Consider the following 6812-nt stretch of genomic DNA (forward strand, 5'->3'; position numbering starts at 1 on the left):
TGTGCAGGTCTGTGCAGGTGGGACCAGCAGACTTCACATCCAACGTGAATGCTTCGGGGTGTGCAGGCAGCTAAGAGCCTTCCTGAAGCTCCCGGGGAGTTAAGAGAGATTGCCGTGGGAACTGGAGCCCTTGGCCCAGTTGTCTCCCTTTAGCTGGAAAACAGCATGGTCCCCATAAAAATGGAGATGGTGCATTTCACAGCCAGGGCCTTTGGGAGGCCACAGCCATAGAAAGTAGGCCTGTGGGTCTCATTCCAAATCCTTTCTTGTGGCATTTTTCTGCTGAAGTAAAAAGAAGTCACCGGGGAGTGTTTTCCCTCCTTCTCACCATTTTCAATTCAGACTGGATTCTAAGGGACACAGATGGGTGGCCCAGAAGAGCCAGGTGGCTTCCTGGTGGCCCAGCCAGGTCTGTGCTACCTGCCTCTCCTGCCTTCTTATGGAGGTCATTGTATTCCTGAGGAGGGAGGTGGCACCTGTCACCTGCAGAGATGCCCCCTCCTCCCACCCACACCCTCACTTCCTCCCATCTTCCCAAATCCAGCCCGAGTCAGCATCTCCCAGAAACTGCTCAGAAGAATTAGAGATGGGTGCTGTTGGGAATTAGATTGTGACCACAATGTATATCTGCACCCAAAACCTCGTAACGACCTTAGACCCCAAGGTCTTTCTTGGAAATAGGTTCTTTACAGATATAATTAGTTAAGGATCTTGGGAGGAGATCAACTTTGTGTTAGGTGGGTCCTAAATTCAATGCCTGCTACCCTCATAAGAAGAGGAGAGCACGCAGAGACACAGGGGAGGAGCACCCTGTGTAGAGGCGGAGATGGACCTGATGCAGCCACACGCCAAGGAACGCCTGGAGCCGCCAGAAGCTGGAAGAGGCAGAAGAACCCTCCGCAGAGCCTCAGGAAGGAGCCTGAAGTTTGCACGTCACCTTCAGAATTGTGAGAGAAGAAACGTCTGTGTTTTAAGCCCCCACCCTCTGTTAGTGATCATGGTTATGGCAGCCAGGACCCTTATGCAATTGGGGTCCAGGAGTGAGGCAGCCGGGCATTGCTGCTTAAATGTGGGTGCACCCAGCAGAGTGCTCACGGCCGTGGGGTGAAGAGGCTGGCATTGCAGAGCAGAAAGGCTCACAAGGGAGCCCTGACTGGGACATCAACTGGACTTGGAAATAAACATGAAAGAGAGGAGTGAAAGACAACATTGAGGCTAAAACGGAGGATCAAGGATGTGGAAAATCCACAGTGGAAGTACTCCAAAAGTGTAATCCAAGGTGAAAGTGGAGGATGAGGAGGTGTCAGCTGGGGGCAGAGAATGAGGGCAGTGTGGAGCTCAGCCATGCTCTTCAGCACACAGCAGTGTAGCATCCTACCTGAGGGTAGTATTGGTGGATTCCTGCCTGGGTTCCGTTGCTCAATGCTGTGTGACTTCAAACAAATCACCCAACCTCTCTGTGCCGCATGTGTATCATCTGTGAAAAGGAACAATAGCTGTTTTTTATGCTGCTTGTGAGGAGTAAATAAAAGGACAGCTGGTAAGGAGCTTAGAACAGTTCCTGGCAGATGGAAAGTATCCAAAGATTTCATCTGTTAATATTAAGAGAACACAAACAAAAGTCAAAGACATAATCAAAGAAAATTCCCCAGGCTGCAGAAAGGCAGTGCAGGTAGAGTTGGTCAGTGCACCACTGGGGGGGAAGAAAACCCCAGCATGTGTGGAATGACAAAGCGTAAAAATAAATGTGTGTGTGTGTGCACTGCACAACACCACAGAGCTACTGTAAGCCAAGTTCTATGCATTACTGACTTGGAGTGACCACATAATTGCTGTTAATGGAATGAATCAAGTTGTGGGAAAAACAGCACAATCCTGTTTATAAACATCTTGGTGGTGCTCATGTCTCCTGCTGGACAGGTGTTGGGAGGCTCCCTGCAGGTGTTCCCTGTGAAGGGGAGAGTAAGGCATGGAGCCACTGTGAACAGGTGTCTCTGTCCCTGCAGCACCTTATGGCTCAGAATCGCCTCATTTGATACATAGAAGGTGGCAGGTTAGGTGCTTGTCCCCTACTCACCTGCAGAGGAGACTGAGTCCCTTCAACTCAGTGCTGGCTGGAAGGTGGGCAGGGGCTCCAGGTCCCTTCTCTGCCTCCTGCACACTGTGCCTTGCGCCTGATTCTTTCCTTAAGTTCCTGAGGAGACTCAGAATTCCTGGGTGCAGCTTTGGGGCGTCTGGGCCTCAGAGCTGTCCTTGTAACCAGGCAACACTGACAACTTTTAAACTGGTTTGATTACCCAGAAAAAAACCAAATGCCCCATCTGATTCCATCTCTCCCATCTTTGGCAGGAAACATCTGCCGTTGCCAGGCAACAGCTGGGTGCTGCACATCAAAGGCCAGAGACAGCCTGGCTTTTCGCACCCTGTACGCAAGCCCGAGCCGCTAGCTTGTATGACTGCGTGTGGCCGAGGCCCTGGCCCTGTGCCCCTGGGTGAGGCTGCGGTCGGGATAACATCTCTCTCCCCAAGCTGTGAAATCCCAGCTCCCAGCCTCACTGCAGCTCTTCCATCAGAGGTCCCTAGAGGAAGTATGTTCCCTGAAGTATGCATTTCCTACTGACCTTTCCAACCCGCTGTGGCCTCGCCTTGCATTTTAGGCAGTGCTGTGACTTGCTGGTTGGAGGAGGCTTGAGTCAGGGGTCAGAGGGACCTCTGGGGATTATCCTGTCCAAAGCCTCCCACCAAAGCCTTTCACAGCATCTTCTTTTTACTTAGCACCAGAACCTCGTGTGTGTGTGCACGTGTGTGTGTTCACCTGCATATGTGTGTGTGTGTGCGCACGTGCATGCCTCTTCCCCAGATGAGACCCTGTGCAGAAGAACCCTGGCATATAAAGCAGATCAAGGAGGGGTTGGGCTGGCAAATCAGGGAGGGGCTCCCAGGGCTTCGCCCACCTAGGCCCACAGCTCCCTCCTCTGTCCCTGCCCTGGAGACACCTCTGGGAGGCTACTTGGGAATCCCTTGTCTAGTTCCATTGTCTGGTTTCACAGATGGGGAAACTGGTCCCAGACAGGAAAGTGCAATGCACTCAAGCTTGAGGTGAAGCTGGGTGGCCCAGGTGTCCAGGCGTGTCCTGGTGGGTGGGGTGGCATGGGGTTCTTTCTGTGGAACAAGAGCTGGCCCTGCCAGGAAGAACTCTTCCCCAGGACAGGCCTCCTTCCAGGAGGGAGTCATGGCACGACTGTGTGTGGAGAGCAGTGCTCTGTTTTCTCTTCGGTCTCGAGCACAGGGGAGACCCCCGGAAAAGTGGTCTGGCATGAATCCAGGGATCAGGAGCGGAGAGTGCCTGCTGGCTGAGCAGCCTTCCATCTGTGGAGGAGTGACACATTTCCCTCACTCTGCTCCTTCATCTCAGGGTCAGGCCCAGGTGCCTCGGGATCTGGAAGCTGGCACTGTGTTCCGGCCCCAGTGCCTTAGCACACGCTGTGCTCAGCCTGGAGCATTCTTCCCCTGTCCCACCTGGGACGCTCACCTGCGTCTTTCCCGCCCTGGCTCAATTCTCCCTGCTCTGCAAAACATTGGCCAGGTCTCCCCACACCTTCCCAGGCTTCCCCGGGCAGCACCAGGTCACATCATGTGCTGTGATGTGATCTCACCTCCCCAGCACTTCTTGAACCGTCTACTGCCTTACGTTAAGTCTTTGTGTACCCAGCAGTTGCTCGAAGAATCCGGGGTGCAGAAGAATTGATTATTGCTTCTACATACTATAGATCATTTTTAAACACTGAAAATGGTTTTGTGGGAGACCTGGGCGGGGCCAGGCAAGGCATGTGAAGTGGTCCACATCCTCAGCAGCTTCAGGACCCAGGCAAGTCCCTGCCTCTTGCCCAGATACCGAACGATCACGAATGTGGGGTTGCAGGAACCCTGGGTGTGAGCTTTGAGGAGCCTGGCAAAGAGGAGGATGCTAGAACAATCTTTGCTCTGGTCCTGCTTGCTCCTGCTCTCTCTGCCCTCAGGGAGTTGCTGTCAGCTTCCTGAATTAGCCATGAGTTCTCGCCTCCCAGCCTCTGCACACAGCTTCTCTCTCTCTAAAACACATCCTTTTCTTCCCCCACAATCCAGCCCAATCCCACTCATCTTTCAGAGTCTTACTGAGTCATTCGTTCTTCCAGGAGGCTGTCCCTGAGCCCCTCTGGGTGCACCCTACCCCTTCCCTGTGTGTGGTGCCATAAACCTGGTGTACTGTGGGTGCTGCGGGGCTGTGTCTCTGCTGCCCTCTGTGTGCAGAGTCCGCTGGGTGAAGCTCTTCGTGGTTTCTAGCTCACCTTTGGGGAGGTTCACAGTCATGATGGAAGGAATTAGTCAGTTGGTTCACTGCCTCATTCTTCCGTTTAACCGTGTGGCCAGTCAGTGACCTGGGCAGCAGTCCCTGAGCTGCTCAGCTCAGGGTGGAGACGCAGCCTGGGGAGCAGAGGCGGGCTTGATTCTGCAGTCAGCTGCCTGGGCTCCAATCCCACACCTGCTCCTGTTAGCCAGGTGATCCCAGGGAAGTCACTTCACACCTCTGACCTCAGTTTCCCCAAATGTGAAATGTAGTTGCTTCATAGAATTGCTATGGGCATGACAAGTGCTAATCAAAAGTGTAATTTTAGAACTGAACCAAGCTCAGTAATATGGAAGTATTAGCTATGATTAATTCGATTGTTTTCTAAAATGATTACAAAGTGTGGTACAGAAAGGTCAACTAATTTTCCCAGAGTCACAATCAAAAGATGTGTTTTTATTCATGTGATGGTTTTAAAACAGTCTCAAACTTCTTTGAAACTTCTACTATGGAGAAGTGGGTCCAAATTTCCTCCTACTGAGTGTGGGCCCTGTGACTGCTTGATCAATAAAACATGGTGGGTGCTGTGGCAGCCTGGCCCAGATTGTAGAAACTGCAGCTTCCGTTTCCTGTCTCTGGGGGCACTTGCCCTGGAACCCAGCTGCCATGTTGGAAGGGAGCCCAAGCAGCCCATGCAGAGCTTCCGAGTGGAGCGGAAATGAGGCCCCAGCCCTCAGCCCTGGCTGGTGCAGCTGCACCCACTGGCCTGCCCCGTGCCTGGGCTGCTTTGGAAGGGGTCCTGCAGTCTCCAGTCAAGCCACTCATCTGACGCTGTGTGGAACAGGAGTGTCTGCACCTGCCAAGCTCTACCTACATGCTAAACAAAAGAGATGCTGTGGCTGTCAAGCCTTTGGCTTCCAGGCTGGCTGTTACATGGCAGTAGTCACTGGAGCACAGCTGCCTTACACATCATGTGAGAATCATTATGAATCCCAAATAGACAAATTAAGTCTCAGAGCCTCTCCCCCTTCCTCTTATTTGCCAGCCGTGCTCACCCCTAAACCGTCCTTCCCCTGTGGACCCATGCTGTGGTGCCCGATGACAGCCCTTCGCCCACCTCTGGTCTCGCCTGGAGCCGTGTGCAGGCTTGTGCACCATGAGGCCCCTCTTCTGTCCCATGTTAGGATCCACCCTGGGCTGCATCAGCACAGTGGGTCAGAAAGGAGCCCCGGGGTGGGGGCTGACATCAGGCCTGCCCTCCACCAAGGGCAGCAAGCAGGCGGGCTTCTCTTCCTGACCCCACAGGCCAGCATGAGACCCCAGAAGTAGCAGGTGCTCTATAAATATGTGGCAGATGGACTGAATGACTGACTGAATGGAAACCTCCAGACTGGCAAGACCTCTCACCTGGGTCTTAGTCCACCAAAAGCCCTGGCCCTGCCTGAAGTGACCACACAGCTCCTGACCCGGAGCTGAGGCCCGAGGCCAACAGGTCAGAGGAAGGGGAAGTGGGGATCCTCAGGCAGGGAGGAGGGCGGCTTCTCCCCTAGCTTGCCCGGAGTTACCCTCTCACGCTGCCCCTACCCTGACTGGCCACCAGGCCGCAGCTCCCCTTCCTGCCTCCCCTCCCAACAAGCCCTTCCCCTGCATCCCTAGGTCAGACCTTCTTGGCCTCATATGGAATCTTGTCCCTGAGGGTCTCCTAAATGGCCCTGGTGGCCTGGGGAAGCCCCTCCTGTCCACTCCCCACGCTGCTGAGACCCACCTTCTGTCCACAACTCTGAACCTCCCGCACTTGCCTCTTTACCGCCTCACCTGCTCTGCCTCCCTCCCCAGGGGCTCCACACCCCCATCCTTCCACGCTCGGTACTCTCTCACCCCGGCGGTTTGCATATGCTGTCCTTCTGCCTACAACACTTTTCCCTGCCCCAACCTGGAAGATGCCTATTTATCCAGCAAGAGCGACTCAGGCATCCCCTTCAGAACTCTCTAAACAGGTGAGGCTCTGCAGGAACACCCATAGCCCCTCGTGCAGTCATTCATTCATTGAACAAATACCGACCAAGAACTACTGAGTGCCAAGTTGTGCCTTAGGTCCTGGAGAGTTGGGGGCTGTACAAAGCCTGCCCTCTTGTAGCTATTAACAGCGAACCACCCTGCCCAGCTGTGTCGGCCACCTTTCCACACACCGCCTTTCCACACACCGCCTTTCCATACACCGCCTTTCCTGGATCGCCGGCCCCTTCCATCTCCAGGATCTTTCCTCCTCAGACTGAGAGGCACTTGGGCAAGGCCCCTCCTGATCCCCTCACCAAGGCCACACCTTGGGGCTGCCTTTTGAAAAGCAGATGTTCAGATTCTGCCTGGGGAGCCTGTGGTCCGGGCTGAGCCCCCAGGACTCTGGTGCAGGTGGTGGGAGAGGGAGAGGGGGTGGGCATCTCTCCCCCTTCCTCTTATTTGCCAGCCGTGCTCACCCCTAAACCGT

Source organism: Piliocolobus tephrosceles, chromosome 11 (assembly GCF_002776525.5).
Source record: "Piliocolobus tephrosceles isolate RC106 chromosome 11, ASM277652v3, whole genome shotgun sequence".
NCBI classification, from domain to species: domain Eukaryota; kingdom Metazoa; phylum Chordata; class Mammalia; order Primates; family Cercopithecidae; genus Piliocolobus; species Piliocolobus tephrosceles.